Raw genomic sequence first — 6,000 nt, 5'->3', positions numbered from 1 at the left:
ATCTCCATCAGAAGGTGAATGGATAAAGAAGAAGTGGTATATATAAACAATTAATTGCATTTCACCCATAAGAAGAAAAAAAATCCTCCCCTTTGCGACAACATATATAAAAAATGGGGTTTTATTTTCAAAGAGTTAAGACAGGAGGACAAGTATCAAATGATATGACCAATCTGTGCAATTAGAGAAGCAGGAAAGAACTGAAGGAGCAAAATTGTGGCAGACAAACAGAGCCCAAGAATGAACTACCAGTTACCAAACGGAAAACGACTAATGTGGACATGGGAGAATGGAGGGATAACAGTGGGGAGAGAAAGGATGCATTATGATTAGCACATATAATGTTTTTGTGGGTGCACGGTGAGTGCTGAACCAAACAGTGAACACAGGCAGTGAATCGACAGTACATTGCTCTGTTGATGGAAGTGACTGCAGTGGGGCATTGGGAAGAATTTCGAGACAGTTGGTGTCTAGAAAATCTCATGTTATACTTTTACGTATAGATTAATAATAAGTAAATAAAGAATAAATAAATTAAAGAATCCAATAAAACCAATGAATCTGCCCAGCTAATAAAGATATATATATCCCTATGTTAATCAGTGTACTATTCAAAGAAACCGAGCTTAATGGACATCAATAGATTAATGGGTATAGAAGATGTGGTACATATACAGAAAGGAATATTACTCAGCCATCACAAGAAAACAAATCCTAGCATGTGCTGCAACATGGATGGCGCTAGAGCATATTATGCTCAGTGAAATAAGTGAGGAAGAGAAAATAAGTATCAAATGATTTAACACATGCGTGGAGACGAAGCGCCAAGATAAAACAGAAGGAGCAAATCATCAGCAAATTCACAGAATACAAGTTTGGAGGAACAGTTACCAAGGGGAAGATAGTGTCGTAGTTAGATATGAAAGCAAGGAGAAGGTAGGCATAACGATTAGCATTATTAATGTGGATTGGGGGAAATGGTATATACAGTATCTTACTATGCTCATGGACAGTGACTTCAGGGAAGTAACTGGGTTGATCTTGGTTATAGTGTGGGTCTTGTAAAATTAATGTTTCTCATGTAATTTTAGATTAATAATTAATGAATCAATAAAGGCATATATGAATAAACATAAAACAACAAATCTATAAATATATAAGCAGAATGCAGCAGCCCATTTTAAAAACGAGAATTGCAACCCTATGTTTCTCACTGAAGTGTTGACAAAAGCCAAGCTTAACGTCCATCAGTATATGAGATGTAGAATATTATTCAGCCATATGAAGAAAACAAATCTTACCATTTACAGCAACATGCATGGAACTTGTGGGTATTGTTCTGAGTGAAATAAGCCACGAAGAGAAAGTCAAGTGGCAATTGAAGTCACTCAACGGTGGAGAATTAAAAAAAATGAAAAATAGTGATGGAACAAGACAGTAGCATCTTCCATGAACTGAAGAGATGACTAACGGTTACCAAAGGGAAAGTGACACAGGGGAATGGCTTGGAAGGGAGGAAAGAGAGGTAAAATGGGGCATTACGTGTAGCACACATGTGTTGGCAGGGTTTGGGCACTTGGAAGGTGGTAGAACAACAAAGAAGAGCCGTGTTTCTACAGTGCAATACGGGGCTCATGGACAGTGACCCTTATGCTGTATATGGTGTGGATTTCATAACGTGGGTCGTCTAATAGAAATAATGTTGCTTAGGTAACTGGCATTGATGCCAAAATAAAAAGAAACACGCAGTATCATGGAACTCATTTCCATTTCCTCAGATGCTGTCAAGGTGCTCAGCAGAAACCTTACCATAAGTACACACCGTGTAGGATAGCAGGCACTGAAGTGGGAAACAAATTTTCTGAGCAAACAGAATCTGTCTACATGAAAGAAGCCCACAGTGACATCATGGAATCTCCAGGCAACAGTGCTGTTCCTGCAAACGCCACTAGCAGATGGTGGGCAGAGCTCAGCCTTGCACAGCTGCACCATCATAGCAAACATAACTATTTCTGGCCTACCTGTACAGGTAAAATGACGTCACTCATCATGGGAGTATAAGAACAAAGAAAAAACTGAAGGAGAAAAACAGCAGTGTCACAGAAGACAAGAACAGATTCACAGTTACCAAAGGGAAAGAGACAGAGATGGATGGTTGGGAATGGAGGGGAAAGGAGGTGGGGAAGAAAGTGTGCATTTCCGTTAGCATGTATAAGGTGGGAATGGGTGCACGTGGTGTGCTGACCAGCAGAGAAGACAATTAGCGATTCTACGGTACATTGCTCTGGTGATGGAATTGACTGCAGGGGTGGATTGCGTGGAACGTAGTAAAGGGCGTCTAGTAAATACGTTACACATGTAAATGTAGATTAATGGTAAATCAACAAATCAATAATAAACTCATCAAAAATCCATTTCAGGAGCCGACTTTAAAAAGGCATATACATCCACGGGTTTATCAGCACCATGCATCGTAGCCCAGGTAAGTGTCCATAAGTAGATTAATGTGTAAACATGTTGTGTTACATTTCGACAGTTGCATAATAATCGGTCATAAGAAGGAAAAAAAGTCCTAACATTTGCAACAAGTCGGAAGGATCTGGATTGCATTATACTCATGAAATAAGAGGTGAAGAAAGAGAAGTGTCAAATGATTTGACCCATCTGTAGAGATGTAGAACCAAGAAAAACTGAAGAAGCATAACATCAGCATATTCACAGAACTGAATATTGGACTAGGAGTTTACATAGGGGAAGGGTATGCTCTGGATAGGAGGGAATGGAGGCGGAGGACGGAGTAAACAAAGTGTGCTATATGATTTCCAAGAATAGCGTGGGTGGGCATTACGGGAATTGCTGTAGAAAACAGGGAACACAGGTAGTGATTCTACAGTATCCTACTGTGCTCACGGTGTGTGACTGTAATTGCGAATCCTGGGGTTCTTTGTGATGGGCGTGTTCTAGCACACTTAATTTTATTAATGTAACTGTACATTAATGAGATATTATTAAATGAACAAATGCAATAAAATAAATACAGAGTAACAGAATACAGCAGCACTGTTTAAACAAGACATGTGCTCACCTATGTTTATAACCACAGCATTAATAGTAGCAAAGTTCAGTAACCACCAGAAGATGAGGAGAGGGATATTATTCAGCCATATGAGGAAAACAAATCCTACGAATTACAACAACATGGATGTAGATAGCAGAGAATTATGATCAGGGAAATAAGAGATGGAGTGTCAGAAACATGGTAAATGATTTCACTCACTAGCAGAGTAATAACAAATAGAGAAAAAGTGAAATAACCAAACTGAACAAGCCACGCTGAAGAGAAGAATTTACTAGTGGTTACCAAAGGAAAGAGACTGGGCCGGTTGTGCTATAGTGGAGGGATAAGTAGGACAGGGTGTTAAAAACGGTGCAATTGAATGAGAGTACATAGTGTTGGGTTGGGTTACGTGGAGGACTGTACGTCACAGAGAAGACTAGTGATTCTACGTTATTTTACTGGACTGGAGGATAGTGAATTCAATGGGATATCTGGGGATATATTGGTGATGGAAGTTCTAGTAAACAGTGTTACTCATGTAATTGTGAAATTATGAGAAATAAGAAATACTCATAGATGGGTTCAGAGATTTCAGTTGAAGATAGATGAGAGATGATAGAGATAGATAATGACTATGATAGATGTGAGATAGCAAGAAGATAGATTGTCAGATGATAGATACGTAGAGGAAAGCAAAGTTGTACAGATAAGTAGATAGAAGGCAGTAGCCAAATTTTAAAAAAGGTATGTGCACCCCCTACTTTATCGCAGCACAATTCACAGTAGCCGATCCATCTCCATCAGAAGATGAATGGATAAAGAAGAAGTGGTATATATAAACAATTAATTGCATTTCACCCATAAGAAGAAAAAAAATCCTCCCCTTTGCGACAACATGGATAAAAATGGGGTTTTATTTTCAAAGAGTTAAGACAGGAGGACAAGTATCAAATGATATGACCAATCTGTGCAATTAGAGAAGCAGGAAAGAACTGAAGGAGCAAAATTGTGGCAGACAAACAGAGCCCAAGAATGAACTACCAGTTACCAAACGGAAAACGACTAATGTGGACATGGGAGAATGGAGGGATAACAGTGGGGAGAGAAAGGATGCATTATGATTAGCACATATAATGTTTTTGTGGGTGCACGGTGAGTGCTGAACCAAACAGTGAACACAGGCAGTGAATCGACAGTACATTGCTCTGTTGATGGAAGTGACTGCAGTGGGGCATTGGGAAGAATTTCGAGACAGTTGGAGTCTAGAAAATCTCATGTTATACTTTTACTTATAGATTAATAATAAGTAAATAAAGAATAAATTAATTAAAGAATCCAATAAAACCAATGAATCTGCCCAGCTAATAAAGATATATATATCCCTATGTTAATCAGAGTACTATTCAAAGAAACCGAGCTTAATGGACATCAATAGATTAATGGGTATAGAAGATGTGGTACATATACAGAAAGGAATATTACTCAGCCATCACAAGAAAACAAATCCTAGCATGTGCTGCAACATGGATGGCGCTAGAGCATATTATGCTCAGTGAAATAAGTGAGGAAGAGAAAATAAGTATCAAATGATTTAACACATGCGTGGAGAGGAAGCGCCAAGATAAAACAGAAGGAGCAAATCATCAGCAGATTCACAGAATACAAGTTTGGAGGAACAGTTACCAAGGGGAAGATAGTGTCGTAGTTAGTTATGAAAGCAAGGAGAAGGTAGGCATAACGATTAGCATTATTAATGTGGATTGGGGGAAATGGTATATACAGTATCTTACTATGCTCATGGACAGCGACTTCAGGGAAGTAACTGGGTTGATCTTGGTTATAGTGTGGGTCTTGTAAAATTAATGTTTCTCATGTAATTTTAGATTAATAATTAATGAATCAGTAAAGGCATATATGAATAAACATAAAGCAACAAATCTATAAATATATAAGAGAATGCAGCAGCCCATTTTAAAAACGAGAATTGCACCCCTATGTTTCTCACTGAAGTGTTGACAAAAGCCAAGCTTAATGTCCATCAGTATATGAGATGTAGAATATTATTCAGCCATATGAAGAAAACAAATCTTACCATTTACAGCAACATGCATGGAACTTGTGGGTATTGTTCTGAGTGAAATAAGCCACGAAGAGAAAGTCAAGTGGCAATTGAAGTCACTCAACGGTGGAGAATTAAAAAAAATGAAAAATAGTGATGGAACAAGACAGTAGCATCTTCCATGAACTGAAGAGATGACTAACGGTTACCAAAGGGAAAGTGACACAGGGGAATGGCTTGGAAGGGAGGAAAGAGAGGTAAAATGGGGCATTACGTGTAGCACACATGTGTTGGCAGGGTTTGGGCACTTGGAAGGTGGTAGAACAACAAAGAAGAGCCGTGTTTCTACAGTGCAATACGGGGCTCATGGACAGTGACCCTTATGCTGTATATGGTGTGGATTTCATAACGTGGGTCGTCTAATAGAAATAATGTTGCTTAGGTAACTGGCATTGATGCCAAAATAAAAAGAAACACGCAGTATCATGGAACTCATTTCCATTTCCTCAGATGCTGTCAAGGTGCTCAGCAGAAACCTTACCATAAGTACACACCGTGTAGGATAGCAGGCACTGAAGTGGGAAACAAATTTTCTGAGCAAACAGAATCTGTCTACATGAAAGAAGCCCACAGTGACATCATGGAATCTCCAGGCAACAGTGCTGTTCCTGCAAACGCCACTAGCAGATGGTGGGCAGAGCTCAGCCTTGCACAGCTGCACCATCATAGCAAACATAACTATTTCTGGCCTACCTGTACAGGTAAAATGACGTCACTCATCATGGGAGTATAAGAACAAAGAAAAAACTGAAGGAGAAAAACAGCAGTGTCACAGAAGACAAGAACAGATTCACAGTTACCAAAGGGAAAGAGACAGAGATGG

This window comes from Manis pentadactyla, chromosome Y, assembly GCF_030020395.1.
Source record: "Manis pentadactyla isolate mManPen7 chromosome Y, mManPen7.hap1, whole genome shotgun sequence".
Taxonomy (NCBI): Eukaryota; Metazoa; Chordata; class Mammalia; order Pholidota; family Manidae; genus Manis; species Manis pentadactyla.
This window is presented reverse-complemented; position numbering follows the sequence as displayed.